Source organism: Arctopsyche grandis, chromosome 12, assembly GCF_051622035.1.
Source record: "Arctopsyche grandis isolate Sample6627 chromosome 12, ASM5162203v2, whole genome shotgun sequence".
Classification (NCBI taxonomy): domain Eukaryota; kingdom Metazoa; phylum Arthropoda; class Insecta; order Trichoptera; family Hydropsychidae; genus Arctopsyche; species Arctopsyche grandis.
The window spans coordinates 29,215,730-29,237,037 of record NC_135366.1 but is presented as its reverse complement, the minus strand read 5'-3'; the positions used below and the strand labels follow the sequence as shown (position 1 = coordinate 29,237,037).

The following is a 21,308-nucleotide window of genomic DNA, read 5'->3' as shown; positions in this document are numbered from 1 at the left end:
CACCAAATCAACAATTAATTAATTAATTACACTGATACATCTATGGATTTTAAGATTTGGGCATATTTTTTTACAAATTTTACATACATTAATACAGAAGATTTGTGACAGCAGGTAGGATGATTTTTTTTGCCAATTTTAAAGAACCGTTTCAACAATTTCCTATCAGACTTTGCCAATTTATCTGATTTCACTGTTAAATTGGCAGTACATCAAATTGTCAAAAACCATCCAACACACTTTGTCACCACTATTTGAATATGATTTCAAAAATTAATTATCCATAACATAGATGTTTCGCTAATGTTCTTATATATAGTATTTGTATTATGTCTGGTCATAGTGACGCGTTAGAGTATTCTGTAATGTCCCTTTGGCTAATATGTAAATAAATAAATAAGCTTTATTAATTAATATAGATTAGGATAACAGAAGCGGGCTATTTTATTGGCTCATCCAATTATTCTTCATCTTCGTCCATCTGCATTCTAAAGTTATTATAATTTGATGATTTTATAAAAATTACCTTATCGAGAGTAAAAAAATATAAAAGCACAATACTACATAATAATACTATTAAAAGTATATTATTTCAGCATGGCATAAAATTGGATAAGATTTTGCTAATCTGTTTATTATTTTCTATTTTAACTCACGAAGACACATTTCAACGTATAAAAAGAAGGCTTCCATTACGTACTTAAGACCTAAGAATAATTACATAAAAGCCTGTCTACAACGTTCAAAAATAGATTGCTTACATGAAAGACCCATTAAACGTCAAAAACAAATTTGCGGCATACACACATTCATACATACGTATATGTATGTTACTTGGTAATATTAAAATAAACATGTATTTATATTTAAAGCGTGTGTGTACCCGAAAAAAGGAAGGTTGGCCATGAAAAATGTCCGAAAAATACCGATCAAAGGCAAAATTGAACGTGGTAGGTAAGAAGCTTTACCGATATTGCTATCTAAGCTTATCAGAAAAGGTCAAAAGCATGATTGAGGATAATTGGCGTGAGTTCCAGTCCTCGTATCATCTTAATATCCGTGAGGTTCCGTCATGTATGTAGACCCAAATTTCCTCAATTTGTCTGCTCAACGTTAACTTAAAACGAAAATACGTACACTCTTAAGCCGATCATACATATGTACATATGTATATATAGGTAAATAAAAATGAACCAAATACGCAAATGTGACCTGATGCATTTGTCATGCATTACTATATTATTTATCAAATGTATGTATATTTTGACCTTTGGTCATTTCAACTGCAATAAAACTTGAAGCTTAGATATGAATATTTTAAAGGTGTGGAATAAGAATAATTTAATTCACGCAATATAAGTGAAACTTATACTAGATTCAAGCCTAATTAAAACTCAACTTTATACCTAACTAGTGGTTTTACCCGGCTTCGCTCTGTATTTGTAATTTAAAATAGATTGCTTGGTATTTGTAATATAATATAGGGTGAAGAAGCAAATCTGTGGTTGATTTGTTTCTTCACCTTCATTGTCCTTCAAGGTTTATTAATTTTAATATTTTTTTGTAATTTTTCTTTTTTGTTTACTTTATATTACCATGTGGTGCTCACTGTACATGGAATATTATATTTTCATTTATTTTTTTTGTCTCACTGTACTGCTTCTTTTTTATATTTTATTATGTATGTTATGTGTGCCAATTGAAATAAAATAAAATAAATAAAAAATACACCGCTTAAACATAGCTTATCTAATAGTAAACATTTATTTGTTTTTTTTTTATTTAATTTATTTGAATCTGGAACTGAAACAGGAATCCGGATCCGCAACTGAAAAGGTTATCCGAATCCGGAACTGAAAAAGGAATCGGGGTCCGGATCTGTAAATGAAATCGTGATCCGGAACTGAAAAGTTAATCTGAATCCGGAACTGAAAAAGGAATCGGGGTCCGGATCTGAAAATGAAATCGCGATCTGGAATTGAAACAGGAATCGATAACCGGAAATGAAAAATGAATTCGGATCTGGAACTGAAAGATGAATCCGGATCGAGAACTGAAAAACGAACCTGAATCCGGAACTGAAAAAGGAAACGGAATCGAAACCGATATCGATATAAATGACGTCACGGATTCAACGAACCAAAACATACATACAAAGTCTCTTTCGAAATTATATATTAGATATTCATAATATTAATGCAAGACAATGATTAAGTCAAAGGGCATCCTTGCGAAGGACTCAAGTTAAAACGAAAAACTGGAAACGAGTTAAAAAAATAATGAAAGTCGAACGACACCTTTGCGGCTTGCGACCTTATTAGATTAAAAAGGCTTTCTGTACCCAGATTAAATCCGTCCCCTGACCGCTGTGAGGTTGCAATCCATCCCTGATCGGTCCCGCAGTAATCCGTCCCGCGGTCAAATCGACCAGAAATTGCGAAAAAACCCACTAAAGGGCCACTGGTTTGAGTGCGGTCTCGGTTGTAAATTTTTTCCCTGATTTATTCGCACGATCGACCTTTCAATTTTACGATACGAAACAAATATACACGACAAATAAAATTTCGCTCGAATTCGAATTCGCCATAACGAACTTCGTGCGAAAAAATCATTCGATAAATAAATGGTAGGTTAACATCGTAGATGAAAATATACAGGATTGGATGTGGTGGAAATTTGACGATTTAAATAAATTGCGAAAAATTGTGTTTTCAATGCATGGCCGCCAAAAAGGCTTTTTTTCCGAATCGCATGATCCGATTCGTTTCTATCGCTTTAATATGATTTATGAATACCATTTGAAATTTTCTCAATACCGCCACCGCACCGTTTCGTTTTTCTTCTTGTTGTTTTTTTTTTTCCTTTTTCCCGGAAAATCCGAATATGCAGAAATTTTCCAACCCTACCGTGGGCATTCTATGTACGTATGAATTTATATTAGGGCAAAAGTCTCGCGTCTTATTAAATAATTTTTTCCCCAAATATACACATATAATATTGAACCACTGTGGTATTTTTTTATGATTACATATACATATAGGTTTATACATATGTATTTTTATTTTTTGATCATTGTGGCGCATTAGGGACTCTTGTAATGCCACAATGGTCCAAACTTAAATATGATTTATTTGATTTTTGATTAATTTGACTTAACTTAAACTTAAATTTTTGATTTATTTGATTTTTTGATTAATGATGGATATAAATAGCATATTAAAAAATAATTTCTCTAGTGCCATAATTGAAGAAAAGAGAAGTCTAATACGTTTGTATGCACAAGGCGCTGGGGTCCAGCCCTCTTAATGATGACTTTATTTTTTGTTTTCGAACAAATTGTAAGTCGAGCAATGTGTCGTTCGAGCAATTTATTTCGAACAATTTATTTAGAGTAATTTACCGGATACCCCTCCCCCACTGAGCTTGAATTTTGACGATATTTTAAGTCAAATTTCAACAATATGGTTCGCTCACCTGTGAATAAATCAAATATAAAATTTTCATTAGACGAGAAATAGTGATAAAGTAGATACGTACGAGCGCTTAAGGTGAACTGGGAGCCCTAATCGTTGTGGCAAATTTACACCCTTCTGGTGGCCGCGGGCGCCACTTAAGACAAGAGAGAAAGGCCCCAGGAACTCCCTTCCACTGACCTATAAAATATTTGGGTCCCGCGTGGCCCCCACACAACTTTCGCCCGTAAATCTCCACCTCATAGAAGTGAGGCGAAGGGAGTGGGAAAGCGTCGAATCGGAGCCTCCGTTTCATTGCTCATCCCCTAAAACCCCGCTTTATACGTTTGACTTATTTATTATAATTCGACGTGGACGGAATCGTCCCGCTTTATTAGACCTAACGCTTGGGGACCCCCGTCGGGTACAATGCAACGGCTAATGTTTCCTCTGGAACAAATCTTGCATTGACATATTTATGTCTTTTCTTTGGCGCAGTGAACGCTTAACTTTACGATCGGAAAATTTCGTTTACGATCGCCGTCTGCTTACATACATAAACAGATGTAGATGCGATTTTTCTCAATGAAATTAACTGGGCTTTATTGCTTTGGAGCTTGAAGTCGGAAAATTTAATATATTATATGATTGCAAAAAAAAAAAAAAAAAACCGGATGTGACCAACTCATGATTTTATCCATGTATTTGAGGAATATAATAAGGTAAAAAAACAAAATTCAATAATTAAACATATATACACGATCAAACATACCGGTTATGAGAACGTTTTCGATACAAATTGAGCGCAAATGTAGGGAAACTTACACAAGACAAAAGTTCTACATCTGGTTGTCAGATTTTTTTCGATATTTTTTAATTACTTAAAATCACTATAATTGTTATACACATCAAATATCAAGAAAATAAAAATAATTTAAAAGGCCAAGATAAAATAATGAAATATTGTTTTAAAAAAAAATACTACTTTCGGTTTACGACCAAAACCTTATCAGCTCTAAGTTAGTACATAAAGAACACAAATATAAATTTTCAACTTAATACGTTCAGGGGTTTGGAAATAATCGTGGTCACAACATTTTTGACTTAAGGTAGAGGAAAAAATCCCACTTCTGGTATATTAAATTTAGTGATTTTTTTTTTTGTATTTTCATCACATCGATACAAGAGTTATACTTGAATTTTTTCGTGAAGAGCACACATGTTTAAGGGGTTGAAAAGAATAGTTGAAGAAAATTTGAACAAGAATAAAATGCCATTTAAACAAGAATAAACTACCATGATTGACGAATGCTTACCAAATTTTATACATAACTTGGTATCAAACTTGAACTTCTAGGTATGAAAGGTTTCTTAGAAAAACATAAAATACCTCGATTCTCTACCGCCGGTTCAGGTAAAAATATTTAAAAAATATTAGGCTATAAAATTTATAATTATTATTCCATATAAAGAAATTTCAGTCTGATTCGGTTAGCGGTTTGGATGATAATTGAATTCAAAAACTTAAAAAAGGGACACCTATAATGGGAGGCAACATTTCCGGTCAAGTCAAAAATTTGAATAAAATTTACGTAGTATTGATAAGAATTTCAGTTTGATAGGATTAACGGTGTTCAAAAAATCCCCAAAACACCCAGACACACCAAATTTTTTTCTATATCATGAAAACTTGATCAGTGATCGATTCTGAGTTCGAAGCAGTCAAAATCTCGAGTTCGAATTTTTGCATTATCACAAAACTTCATCTACTGTTACTACGTACATAGACAAAGTAAAAAAGGCTGGTTACTAAAAATATAATTAAAAATCTCGGTTGAGTGTCGCTGATATGGAAAATGAAAAAGTTAGACTTTTAAACAAGGCAATTCAAAAAGGTTCACCACCGCTACAAACTCCAACAGTGTAATAATACATCAAAGTTTGGCTGAAGCAAACACGAATATGCGTAGATGTGTATCTGGATATTATTTGATTTAGGTCTAATCAGTCCACGTGTTATTTGTGTGCCCGGATTCGGGGCGTAAGTAAACGAAGTATTTTTTTGTGTGTCGCAAACGGGAAAAGTTTTGATTTATTCGGACCGGTTCATAAATTACGTTTGCGTTTTGTTGTCGGTCGATTTTTGGGCGACCGGTGATTTCCCAAGGCGGCGACCGGTCATTCCGGATAAACGATCTCCAACCGGATAATCGAAATCAAATTTCCATCCCGCTGCTAAATTTTTCACTCTGGCGTAAAAAAAAATGATTAGCCACGTATAATTATGCATAGGTAAAAAAAAAATCACCTTTGATTACGATCCCGATAATCTGACGTTTCGAAAATTAATAAACTCACTTTAGCTTGTTGCGATTAGCAAACACTCAAAATAGTCCACGTACAAAATAACCCGTATACAAATGGCTTGCGTACAAATTATCCCGCAAATATAATAGCCCGAGTACAAAATATCCCGCGTACAAAAAGCCCGTTCACAAAATAGATTTACATATAATAAATAGCCCACGTACATAATAGCTCGCTCACAAAATAGCCTGATCAGAAAGTGACCCGCTCACAAAATAGCTTAGTGTTAAACCAAATAAAAATATTTCTTATATAAAATGATCACAGTTAAAAGAACGAATTGTATTATTTTATATTCCTGTATTTGAGTTAATTAATTCTATTGTTTTATATGAATTATATTTTTATTTTTATTTTTTTTACATATATACCAGGAAGGCCTTACAGGTAAACCACAATGCGCCTTCCTGGCCAATTACAAATTACAATGCAGCATTTTTATTACAAGTCGTTGAATTACGAGACACTGAAAAACTCGCAAATTAACGAGACATCTATGAATTGTACATACATTTTATTGTACGTTAATCATACTCAAATAGTGGTAACATAGTAGGTAGGATAGATTTTTAGCCAATTTTTAAACGGGAACCGTCTCAACAATGAAACCAGAGAAAATTAGCAAACTCTGATAGGAAACGATCGACCTGGAGTCGCAAATATCCAAGTCTGACCAGCAGCACTACAGATGTACTCGGAAAAATACTTTTCAGCTCATGGGATCGAACCCGGCGCCTCTCGACGCTAAACAGAAGCTTCACGACCGAGCTATGCTGCTACATACATATATGTTGCAGTGAAATTGTTATTGTCAGTCAAATTATAATTTCACTGAAGCAAGCAGTGAGTACGGATGTAACAATAAAATCACAAATTCACTTCTCAATTTCAGTAAATTTGTAATTCAAACGCTAATGCACCATGCGATATTGCACGTCGTACTACTAACCCTAACCTAACCTTAAATATATAAAATCGACCCAAACTTAACATAATTTCACTGTGACATATACATACATATAATAAATTAATATGCTTTTGTATTTTTTTTTATATAAGACAATATAGCCCCGATACATAAAACGCACAATGGCCCCAAAAAAAAAATCACTGACCAAATATAACCTTTATAATCAAAAAATTGTAGCGCACATTTTTAAAACTAATATTGCAATTATTTGTAAAATAATGAAAAAGTCATAAACTAAAAAAGGTTAGGCTTGTACAGTATTTTCGCGTCGCAAAAGTGAATTGTAAAATTTTAATAGGAGCACTGAAATTTATACAAAACAAAGACATGCATAAGTGATACATAATTGTTATGATCTTATAATATAATACACATAATACACTGAACAAAATATAACCCTTTTTTCGTGATATAAAACTTTATGATATGAATACATGCGCTTAACTTAGGTTAGGTTTCTTTTGACGGGGCTATTTACATACATACATATGTATATTGGGCTATTTTATCAGAGTTTTATATTGTACGTGTTTTAACTTTTAAAACCATTTTTTCATACGGATAATGACGTGATATTTATTTTACCACAAAATTTTTCTTTCGGTGAATTACACAGTCAATAAAATAAACATTCTCAGAGGGAATATTTGAGATACAACTTCATTGGCCCTAAATTTAGCGTTGGCATAGAAATAAATGCTCACATTCGGCAAAAAACTTATAAATAAGAGTAGAGATAGATCATTTCCGATTTACTCTCAATGAGCGGTAGGCATTCTTTTCTCAGAAAACCTTTTAAGTAATCTCCTTTTGAACGAATGAAAAACGTTCAAACGTAACATTATACGGATTTGCCGAAGAAAAGAGGAAGGGCACGTAATTGAAAACTTCGTACACAAAATGGCAAACGTTTTCCAAACACAAAGGACGTCTGGCATCGTCGATTGAATTCGAAAAAATATAATAACACAGATCGAATAAATTGAGATGATAATTTTCGTTTTGGCCGAAAGTGGCGTGTATCAGTTTGCGGGGCCTTTTTATTCGGTTCGGACACAATGTATTTTTCGTGGTGCTTTTTTCTGCACGGCGATTTGCAAGTGAAAAAGGACTCGAAAATAATCCTATAAGGATAGTTTCCCCCGGGGAATATCCTTGTTTATTTTGTTTGTTAAGTCCGGCGCTAGGGATCGGACCCTTAAAAACTTCCATCGATCGTTTGCTCGGGTTCCTTTTTTGGACTTTTTTATTGCCAAAGAGACCACCAATCGGGGACAACCCTGTTTTTTGCAATGTACACACAGGCTCATATATATGCATGAGATTTTTTTCGCTTTCAATCCAACGTTCGAAATTCAGTGGCCGGCTGAATTTTTACGAATCGATAAAGTAATTGGAATGATGGCGTGAATATTCTTGTGAAAAATATGTACTGAAAATGATTTCAATGATTTTTTCACACAAAAATACCAAAAAAACATTGAAGATCTTGTATAAACCTTCATATCTTTATTTATGTTGATTTGGTGTCAATTTTAGAAAGTGTTACTTTGAAGTGAACCTTTGCAAATTGAAACATTGAACAAAACTATGAAATACTATGTTAAAAAAGCACACGTAACTACCTATTTTGAAAATTATCTCACAAACCTATTTCATACCTAATTTGCAGGTGTAGATTAACATATAAAAGTTCCATATGCATACTAACTTCCATCAAAATGGTTAATCTGGTCTTCGAAAAATAAAATTAAAAAATATATGCATGTGTATAATAAAAATTATGAGCTCATTTAATAGTATATGATATAATACTTTTTAATTTATATAAAAGTAGTCATATTTTATTTTTATGTTTAAATAAATAAATACGTACAAAGTCCATTAGAGTTTGCAAAACTTTTTAAAAAAAAAATTCATTACATTAGTTTCTACAACCACAAATTGCTTTAATATAATAGAAACTTTTATACACACATACTAAAGTATATGTATATACGTGAAATCAATATTTCTCTAACTTTAAAGTAGTAAGTATGGATCTATGTAGCAAACTCACTTATCAGTGTTAGAAAAACAAATGATTCGAATGAATAGAAATTTTAAATGAAAATAAATACAAATTTCTTAATAATTGAATCAATTTAATTTAATTTAATTTCTAAACGAAATCAGAGGCATTAAACTTAACATATACATGTATGTAAGTAGAAAAGATGTACAGCATAATTTTTTGAAATGTTTCAATGATATGACGTCTTGTTTTGTTTTAATATCAAAAAGCCATTTAACTTTATGATTAAATTTTTTCATGATTCATTCAATAGTAAGCGAAATATTGAACAAAAACTCCAATGATCGTACGATTCATCTTTATTTTTTTCAATTTGAGCTATTTTTAGGCAAAATAGTATTCAAAAACATGATTCTTCTGCCTTAACATTATATTTAATAATTTATTATACTTTCAACTTATACTCTCATACTCTCAACTTTCAAAAATTACATTTAATTATTTCCAAATTGAAATTTTGTTGAATGGATAATCTGATAAGCTGAACTAACTAACGAAATGTCAGGGTAAAATTTTCCAACGAATGGCATTACATAATATAATATAATTTGAATGAACGCAACCTACAAACGATAAATACCGAGAAATAGCCCAATCGGTCCGATGAGCCGGTTAAAAGTGTATAGTGCCGAGCTGAAAGTGTTTATTATATTCGATTATCCGGCAAACGTTCGTCGTTCGTTGCCATCAATCCCAATGGGTCGGATAAGGGTGACTTAACCGGCAAAAGCCGTGCCATTTTTACGTTAACGGTAAAATTAGGCGTTTACGGGGGGAACCTGGATCGGGCCAAAGGAAACGTCGTACAATAAAATTTTAGTAACTCTAAACGGCCACGAAAACGATCATCCCGAGTTCTTTACCGTATATACGGCCTCATACCAAGATTTACCAAGAACTTTGTCCCGTATACTTAAGCATGTATATGATCGTTACGTGCTGTGAGGCTGAGCTTTATCAAAAGATTGCTTCTAAAAGACTGAAAATTCAAAATCCAATGGAATCATTATCAACTATGCATCCTATATTATTATATAAACATATGCTGAATTCTATTTTTTAATCTTAATCATCATTTTCATGACGATCTTATACATAGATGGGTGGCTTCCAAGTGCGGCCATAAACCCATAAAAAGCTTTGCTTTACTTTTGGATGAATTCTCAGCCCTCCCTCATCGAAGTTGGGTAATAACTATGTGGTTTCTAAAGCTATACACCCTATATTTCTTGTATTCCTAGAATGAACTACAAGAAACTTATTTTAATATATTTTGTATGATTTAGAAAAGGGGTACATCGTAAAAATATACATTTATACATTTCTACGTTCCAAAGTATGATTTAAAGGCGGTAGCGAACGAATAGTCATGTTTTGACTATTCGCTTGCATATTCTTGTTGATCGATGAATCAATGCGAGAGAAAGAGACAGCTATATTTTCGTGAGCTATTATTTTCGTCGCTTTTGGTGCGTGGCTATTGAGTCATACAGTCACCTGTTGGCCTTTCCAATGTGCGTTTGCATGTTGAAACTTGTCGTTATTTTTTAATACAAAAATAGTCTAAAATATGCTATAGGACTAAAAATTTTTATGTTGATGTATAAAATGATTAATAATATATATATTATACCCGTTTGTATTGAGAAAAGCTGTATTTTGATTAAAAAATACTAGGGTCTTACTCGACCCCGGTTCGGGACACTCGTTCGATCTCGTCGCTCCGTCCTTCAAAGGTTAAAGAAATCTGGGAATAAAGCAAATTCTATAAAATATAGAGAGAAAAAAGAAAAAGTTATAGGCGTTTAAACAATTAAAATCGGACATAGCGAGAGGGTGGCGAAAAGGGAAAAAACGATCGGAATAGTATGGATAAATCTGGCAATGTGAACAATATACGTCATCGAGAAAGATGATGGAGTATTTTCAAACGTCTATTATTTTTCACCATCGTAATGGCGGACTTTATTTCCACATATATTGATGACGATCGAATAAGAACCTAAATTTCGTCAGACGAAATCAGACGAAAAGATCGAAAGCGAAGTAAGAAGAGGCTATTAAAAAAAATAAGGAAGTTTTTATTCAAAAGTCATCTTCAATATATGTACATACATTCTTAATTAAATTACATAGTTAAAATATAATTTTTTTGTTTCAATTCCACAACAAGTCTCCCCGAACATTTTTTTTACTCACATATGTATATTTAGATAAAATTATTTGATCACCGTTAAAAATTAAATAGAAATAATGGCCAAACCGAGCAAAATGGCAAAGTTTGAAAACGATAGGACAAGAACCCAAACTTCGCCACACGACAAAATCGATTATGAACTAGAGTTTAGTAAAAAGTATGAAGAAGAGTTTAGTAAAAAGCATAAATTTATACCGAATTCTATTCTATCCAAATTGGATTCCAGTACGAAAAAAACCAACTGCAAATGGCCACGTTAAAATATAATTAGCCGAGCGAAATGGCAGACTTAATTTTAATACGGCCATGGAATAGCACTTTTTCCCACTTTATGGAAACGGTCGAGCCTGACTTACGTTTTTTATTGGTCCAAGTTAACCGTTTCACCGCCGGATAATTGACCTCTGTGCTTTTACAATTATTAATTAGGTTTATTTTATACTACTTCAACCGTCACATTTAATATGTGTGATCCTTCGCAGACGAAACAATTAAGCGGGACATCATTTATTTAATTTCTCTTTAGCAAGAGCCCTTTCAACTACGGGCTGGTGAGTCGTTAAAAGGCTGTAGAATTGGTTAATATAATTCGAGAGATCCTTGACAGATTAGTTAATGGTCTAAATACATACATACATATAATATATAGCTAGCAGAGTGGCTCGGTGGCTGCGTTGATACTAAACACCGAGAGTTCAACGGGATTTTAAACAACTATCCTTATTATTATAATATTTAATGCTGCTGGTCAGACTTCGATATTTGTGACTCTTTTCCTATTAGAGTTTGCCAATTTATCTGATTTCATTATTGAAGCAGTTCATCCATCAAATTTACAAAAATCATCCTGCCCACTATGTCACCACTATTTGAATTTGAATTCAAAATATTATTATTTATAACATAGGTGTCGATAATTCTTATATATAGTATTTTTATTATACTTGTGTTTGGTCACAGGACGCGTCAGAATATTCTGTAAATTTAAATAAATAAATATCCATATAATTTTTTTTTATCCTTATAATTAGCTTTTATCTGTACATTCTTTCTTTAAACGGTATGATATTATTAGCAAAGATATTATGCAAAAAATTATTTATTGAAGTGTAAACTGTGCACATTTTTTTGTACTAATTGAAATTTTGTAGATATACATAAGTTATATTTGTCCAATTTTCATTTCCAAAAACACCATTTCTGTTTTATTCAATTCACATATTTCTATCACTTATTTTTATTCGATATGGCCAAAATCTCGGAAAAGCAAAATAGATGTATTACAGGCCACCAGTATTTTTAAATATTTTAAAAGCAAAACATGACATTTAATATTTTACAAGATATACATTTTATTTTTTACATATTATACCAGGAAGGCCTAACAGGTAAACCCAATGCGCCTTTCTGGCCAATTACAAACAATGCAGCATTTTTACACAAGTCGCTGAATTACAAGACACTGAAAACTTGCAAATTAACGAGACATCTATGAATTCTACATAAATTTTAGCATACTCAAATAGTGGTGACATAGTAGGTAGGGAGGTTTTTAGCCAATTTTTAATCGGGAACCGTTTCAACAATGAAATCAGAGAAAATTGGCAAACTCTGATAAGAAACGATCGACCTGGAGTCACAAATATCCAGGTCTGACCAACAGCACTACAGATATACTCAGAAAAAGTCTTTTTCAATCGAATTCGGTTCATAGGATCGAACCTTGCACCTCTCGGTGTTAGACAGAAGCTTAACGACCGAACTGGCTATAGAAAAATCTATGTACATATGTATCTCGAAATGAAGAAAAATCGACTAACGCCACTTTCAATTCCTCATATATGTACATACATATGTATATAGATAATATCGCCCAAATTTAAAATAATAATTAGTAAAATACATAAAATAAAATCTTATATTTGATTTTAGTGATTATTCTATAGCACATACATGTATGTACGTATATAAAGTCAGTTTAATACATCTACAATTTACATCAATTTACAATTAACATCTACAATTTTTCTGAAAAATACCATTTTTATCTAACTTTAGCCCAACCGAGCAACGCTTAGTGTGCACTAAACCAGAAAGCATTACTCCATTCACAAACTAACCCAATAAGTGAGAACGCAACCTAAAAAAAAATATGAAAATATTTAAAAGCATATTCTTTGATATTATAAAAATTAAATATTAATTTGACCACCGAGCGGAAAATTCGAAAAACGGCTTTCTTTTCGGGAGTGCTGACACGACACAAAAAAGGGGTCAAATCGCGGTCCAGCAGACCCTCAATATACGACTTTATCGACGAAACCGTACCGTACCATACATGAGACCTGACTATGCTAAAATATGCAAATTTTCGCACTGTGTTGCAAGAGAGCTTTGCGACCGAACCGTCTGACGCTGCGCCTTTCCAAATAAACCTGCACTTCGATACGATTTTCCCGAATTTTCCCACAATTTACATCGCCAAAGTATCAAAAAAGGAACGCCGACGCAAATTCTAAAATCAAATACATCGTTAAATTGCCGAAGAAGACGACGATAATAACAATACACATTTTAATCCGAGAGGGCGAGCGAACGGAGGCTCGCCTCGCTCAATTTATTTATAATTAAATTCAACTTTGGACGGCGCGAATTCATCTCAATTGCTGAATTATTATAATAAATATCTTTGTATATATACCATCAATCTCCATTATTAACGTGACGAAGGAGCCGTGAATTAAAACAATGGCGGGGCAATTTATTAACAAAAGTTTTCCTTCCGCTCTTCTCCCACCGCGAAACAACAGTATCGCCTCTATACGTATACAAAAGTTACTCTTTTCACGTGATAAAAAATATATACACTCACAAGTAATTCAAATATATATGAAATATATCATTCAATATCTATAAATTAATAAATTAATTGAATACTTAAAATAAACGAATGTAAATGACAGCTCTAAGCGATTTGATCAATCATTTTTCAATGATCGAAAACGTATCTCGAATCCATTTGACGACAAAAAATATATACAAAGATTTAATTATTCACAAATAATTAAAACATTACTTTCATATACATATGTACTCTCGGGAGTATCCTAATTTGATTTTCATTAAGAATAATTACATCAAACGAAAATAAATGTCAATTCCTAAAATTTCAATTACTTCAATGTTTCAAAAATATATCTCAAATACGTTTTACGGCCAAAAAATATATTGTTTCACGCATTAGTAATTAAAACGTGACTCACATACACTCTTGGGAATGTCTTTATTCGATTTTCAATACTAAAACAATTCATTCGATAATTAAAACGAACGAAAATATATGACAGTGACTCATTCTGATAATTCATTTTTCAATGTTCCGTAAATGCGTTTATAATAAGAAACATCTGTCCGCTAAAAAAATCTAAGTTTTATATATAAAACCACAAAATATAGCAATTAAATTTATTCTTCCATTCAAAATTTTCCAACAAAACCACCAACAAGCTAAGTAATTACATATAATATATAAATTATCGATTTTTCATTGAACCAATTGACAAATTATTTCAGACGCACTGTTGTTCGACAAAATTACCATCATTTTACCGCTTAAATTTGTAACCGTTTTTATACGTCAAAGCCTATTAATTTTCCAATACACTGATTAATTATTTCAGACGTATAAACGTACTAAAAACATCGACTATAATTTAGCAATATGTTGCGGTGTAAAATTTCCATTACACAAACATACGTATAATAAAATAAAATTAACTTTAGCACATTTCAAAATAGTGTTTCAATTAAAATTTCCAAACCGGGTCGGGTCGCAAATAATAGTCACCTAAAACGAGCAAATAAACACGACAGAAACGTGTCCTAAATCTGAAATAATCCCACTAATACAACCCTTCAAAGACCCATATGTCATGTAATGCATATCATAACCACTCAAAATCTAAAGATCGAAAATTCTCACTAGCACTATTATATTTCATAGTGTATGAAAATTTACATAAAGTAATATTCTGCTATTAAAAAAAAAATAATAATTCATAAGCAGGATACGTGTTAGATTTTAAATCGCAGAACTGGCTCTCGGTTTATTAATTTGCATTTTTAGTGTCTATACGCGGATAAAGCGTCAAATGTTAACGTTTTCAGGAAAGCATTAACAATTTAACGTACCTATCAAATAACTGGTTAAGGCAAAGCCCGACCTGTGCGAGACCGCAATTTCGCACAAAGCCGACGAAGGCGTTATGATCCGTGACTTGGTTGTGTTGTGAGCGAGTACTAATGGTCCATTTAACCCGAATGTATATAGCATTTATTTGTGTAAAAATTAAACCTAATAAAAAATTCGCGCAGTGAAATTTCGACATAAAACCTAGCCGCTAATACAGCTCATAAAAAACGTGAGTGCTCGAATACGTTTTAATCGATCATTTATTAACTTCCGAAATCAACTTCAGAAAAATATAAAAAAAAAAAGATTAGTGTATTTTTCTTTCATTAACCTAGTGGACCAGTAGCTGTGGATCAGACCTTGGTTTGTGACTCCAGTTTCTTACCAGTTTCTTGGTTTTTGACTCCAGTTTCCATTCTTACGTTTCCTCACGTTCAAAATTCCACGCATTGCTCTATTCTGCACTTTCTGCAGTTTATCAATACACTAAATAGATTGAGCACTGTAGCGCGATATATAGTATGAGGCCGTACAATACAATTATATATTAATATTTTACTTTTTATACTTAATAAATTTCTTAACCTATAAAGTACACCAACTTTTTTTGCCATTTTTAAGTACACCAACTTTTTTTTGCATACAAAGTACGCCAACTTTTTTTTGCTTAATTACCAAAATGAAAACGCAACTTCCTTTATGTGTTTGTGTGTATGTATATATATTTAGGTGCATGTTCGTAAGGCATTTTTCTAAATTTACTTCATACAATATTAAACGAATTCGTTGAATTGACTTTAATGATTTTTTTATTACAATAGGAATCAATTTTAACAATGGCAAATATGACTCAATGAGTTTCCAGGAATTATTGAAGCTTAACAACCACTGATTTAAATAACATATTAAAACAAACCCCAATCTACGTCAATGTATTTGACGTGAAAATTAAATAGGATCACGTATTTAATGTGCTTTTTCATTGTACTATGAACGTTATTTTAAAATATCATATTTTGCTGTGGTTAAAATTTTAACACAGCTTTATATGTACGCTTTCAACGCTTTAATTCACGTAAATGTACATACATTTATATTTAAATCTTGTAGTAGAATTTCATAATTTTAAATTTCGATTACAAAATTATCAACCAAATTCCGCATTATCAAACAGTTATCAATTAAACAATTACTTCAGTTAATTACAATACCAACGCAGTATGTTGAATGCAGCGGTGAAACATCTGACCTTGCCTATTTTACATGTAATAAAAGCTCATATTCCTCGTTACAATATTATGAATTTGCATTAGTTTTGATTGAATGTTTTATGAGTAAGCGTTTTATGAATAAAACACTTCATAACGTTACGTATGGTCAGCCAACCACGTGAAAATTAATATTAAAATACAACATATAAATTCTAACACACACACATATATAAGTCAATCCAATTATATTCTAGTATATGCAGATGTGTACATTGTAACCCATTTGTTACTTTACGAGATCCTCTCACTAGTAAAACTCTCCTCACGCACATTGTTGAGCCCTACAGACGAATTCTATTTGTTCTTCCACTTCGTCTTCATCTTATTCTTCTTCTTCTTCCGGAGCGAAATGTAAATTTTGAGTGCGATTCCCGCACAAAGGCAGACCTGGCAAATAAGGCTTCATACGTGGCCAAATATTTCCTTCAATTATTTTTCCCGAGAGTAAATTCATTCGATTCGACCGAAACGGTGCCAAGATTCGAGATAGGCAAATTGTACATGCATACAAAACATAAAATAAGAGTGTTTGCGTACTTACATGTGCATTTTCAACGATACACCATTCGAGAATGCATCATTCTGAAAAGATAAAAATGAATACGTTATTATGTGAACATATATGCTGTATGTAAATTTTTATACACATAAACATAGATATATCTAAAAACAACCAATTCATATAAAAACTTACAGAGAGACATTTTTTCGAACAACAAATCAAATGTATAAATAAATCCGTATGTATTTAACATATGTACATTCATCTCAACACAGGAACGTAAAATTCAGTAAATGTATACACTTGCAATTTGATACATATGTACATATATTATAAATATAAGGTAAGTTTCAGCAAAAGAGTTGAAATCTGATTCTGTCAAGCATAAAAATCTTAGTAAGTGCATTCGTTTGAAAATATACTATGTACATATGTACATTTACTATACGGGTGCTCATAATTTTTATTTTTAGTGCTAATTTTAACAAAATGTGGCAATGTCTAGTTTAAATCGTGAAACTTAATCTACATACATATAATATAATGAAATCGTCATTGTATTATAATATATTATATACATGTATGTACATACATATTGATTGAAAATGTAATTCATAACAGTTACATTTCGCACGTGTTTATGTCATTTGATGGATGATGAATTATTTTATTTAGTTACTAGAGAAATTTATAAAATACTATACATTTAAAAAATCTAAATTGATTAATAAATATGAGCATAGCTATTTAAGATAATAATTCTTCAAAAACTAATCGGCACAATTTCATTGCTTTTTGTGTACACATATTTATAAAGTGTTCATTTAAATTCACATGCTTTCATTTCTGCATACAAAATTTAAATTTCAATAATTTTAAATATATATTAATAATGTACTGCTACCATTTATTTGTTTTATAATAATTATAATAATAATAATAATAACTTTTTTATTCCAGATGATAGGGAGAATAGTGCAATCCCCATCGTCCATAAAAAAATAATATATAGATAATAAATACAATAGTATTGAATAATAATAGTAATAATATAAAAAATAATAATATTAAATAATAATAATAATAATAATAATTTACATAAGTCTATTTACATAAGGCGGTCGGTGGAGTAGTTCCACCCATTGAACATACAATGAAGAATGCAAATGAGAAGACGCGGCAGCAATAAGAAAATTAGACGATAAAAATACACAAAGACGTAGAGAGGCCGCTCTCATCCTGAGAATGGCCTCAAAGTGAGACACGTGCCCCTCCACGAACGTTTGCGACGCGCTGCAATATACCCTTGTATTGTATTGTACTTATTAACTAGAAAGTGTATACTTTTACTGAATCAACGCACATATGTATATCTAAATGATCTTGTCCGTCTGTTATGTTATACAGAGATGAATCTTTTTTTTGTCCGCTATTAAAATCTATTTTCAATTTAGAACCACATAATTGAACGTACTACCTCAAAGTGTTCTATTATAAATTAGATTGCTAATTTCTTACATTTATTATTTCTAACATTCAATTTTTTAATTATTTTTATAAATTTATTTATTATTTTTATAATAATAATAACAATAATATAACCAATGTGACCTTGACGGGCTATCCCAAAGTGTCACAGCAGTCTTACAAAAACTGAAAATAACAAATAAAAGAACAATAAAAATTAGCAATCATTCACCTCATTCAAATAGGCTCGTGTTGAATCTCATGAAACTGACAATTGAACATGTCCAAATGTTCATTTATCACATTAAGGAACCGGAAAGCCTTTACAAGAGACGAGTTATTAAAAGCAGACACGTTTTCGCAGGAATAGGTTGGAAATGTAAATGATGAGGCAAAGCTCTACCACATTCAGGCGACGAAAATTTAAATTCCAATAAAATCGAAGGGTTGTCAATATTCTTTCCTTTAATACTCCAAAGAAATATTTGGAAATGACAATAATTCTTCTCGAAGACAGTGAGTCAAAGCCTAGCATACCTTGTTAAAAGGCAGTGGGAAATAAATAGGGATAATATTTATATTTCCTCATATAAAAGCATCTAAGATACTTTTTTTGAACTGTTTCTATCAAGAGAGAGAATTTAATTTCAGTGGGTCTTCAAATTACAGACCCAAACTCTAATATGCTCCATTATAACACCATTATACTTGGATCCTGGAAGTAGTAAGCATTGCTCAAAACAAATCCAAGCATTTTGGTAGCCCTACAGCATATATCCGAAATATAAATTATCACTTTTCATTATAATTAAAATAATTATATATTGAATTAAATGAAAACATTTTTTTACGATGCATTCTTCCTGTAACTATAAAACAGTCCGAATCTGAAACGGAAAAGCGAGAACATGTATCAAACGAAAATACATCCGAAGGAAATAACTGGCGCAGTTTCAGAGCAGAATATGAATATGAATATGAAAATTTCATTCCAATTAAATGAGGAATATTAAAACGTATCCGCAAAAGGAAAAGCGAGGAGGTTTTTCACCGTAATAAAGAGAGCGTTCGCGATTGCGATTGCGAACGTCTTGTTTATAATCGCGGCGCGTTCTTCGCGGCTGGAAAATGAATTTCTACCCGCAATAATATTTGCTCAAAGCCCTCCCCCTCCCTCACCCATCCCCCCGGACAGAGTGCTACAATTCAAACATCATGAGGTTTTGAATGTCAGCATTTCCGGCCAAGAAATTTCTCAACCCCCCCATACCGCTAAGGAATTATCATCTCACCCGTTAGGAAGTTTACGGCGAGCAACAGTAATCTTTTGCCGTTCCGGGGAATGTTTTGGAACACTTTGCCACGTCGAAATAGACGCATCTTCCGCTCTCTCGATTGTTCCAGATCTTGCCAGGAATATTTCGAGGCGTGTGTGAAACATTATCTAACTAAAACACGTCAAAGATGCAACCATATGCTAATTCTGGTTGTATACATAGGTATACTCGTTTAGCTCACATGTGTTTGTGTTATATTTTGAAGATTCGCTATTCCATTAATTTTCAAATCTTATATATAAATACATTAACCATATATGGAAAAGAAACCATAAAAATAAGAAGATAATAAAATCGCTAATAGATAATCGCATTATATAAACCGTACTGAAGTATAAGAGTCAGTCATAACATCCGATTTAACGAGTCAAGTGGAAACATTAGACCGAATCAATCAGTTCATCATTCCAATATTAAAGTGTTCTTCAATAATAAAAAATGTATCTTTTAAAATATGAACAATATTGATCTTCAATATTAAATAATCTCTTTTATTTAGAACTTTAAAACTTTAAACAAAATTAACTAAAGGAAAATTGATTAGGATGTTGATTGAATAGCATTCATCATTATCAACCCTTTAAAAATGCAAACACGTCCTGGAACTTGACATTACACACATTTGACTTCAAAGTCAATATATTTGACTTCGAAATATGTTCTTAATTTTTTTTCAAAATATGTGTCATAATATGCTTGTACAAAAAAGAGTTTTTTTATGTAGTTTTATCTGAATAAAAGATCACTTTAAATTGTTTTAAATACATTTGAGGATAGAGAGGCTTTGATTGTAAAGAAAAATGTTAAAAAAATTGGAATGAGAGTAAAATTTTAATTGTGGATTTGCTTTATTTGTATTTTAAGAAAAAATCTAATATTTGGTACGTGGTTTTGTTAAATATGTTATCTTTTTTAGAATATAATTGGCATAAATTATTTTAAATATATTATAAGTTAAATATGTAATAAAAAATTGAGGCATTCCTGTTATTTTTAATAGTATATTTATAGCCATTACAGATATTGTATATTATACACAGTTTCAACGAAAGTGACATATTCAGTTGACGTCAAAAATTTTACTTATGATTTTATTAATGCTATTTTTTTACCTGTTTGATAATTCAATACTGTTTTACAAAATATTCACACTTTCTATCTTTTCAGTTCTGTTGTTATGTATTTTACAAAAGTATCGTCTTAAGAACTATCTTAACTCTCTCCCAAATATTTTTATATAAATTATTTGATCAATTCGTTAAATTAAAATATCATTTATCAGAAGGTACATATTATATACATATATACAACTAATAATCATCAATCACAAAACTAATTATTTTAAATACTTGCCCAGCGTTTCTCAGATCAGTTAAAAATGAAAGAATAATTACCTTTTTAAAGAATTGTGTAGCCTACATTAGATTTTAAAATCAAAAAAACAAACAAAAACAGTCAACTATATATTATACTATAAAA

General features: G+C 31.5%; 1 protein-coding gene across 2 annotated transcripts in view; it reads right to left on the bottom strand.

The window, feature by feature from the left end:
• The window catches only part of kek2 (leucine-rich repeat, immunoglobulin-like domain-containing kekkon 2 protein), a 253,432-nt gene that overhangs the window by 83,394 nt on the left and 148,730 nt on the right, over nucleotides 1–21,308 (bottom strand). For both annotated transcript variants that reach the window (XM_077442144.1, XM_077442145.1), the window contains one exon: nucleotides 17,065–17,105. The gene's annotated coding sequence lies outside the window, so the exon portion shown is untranslated. The remainder of the gene's footprint in view (nucleotides 1–17,064; nucleotides 17,106–21,308) is intronic.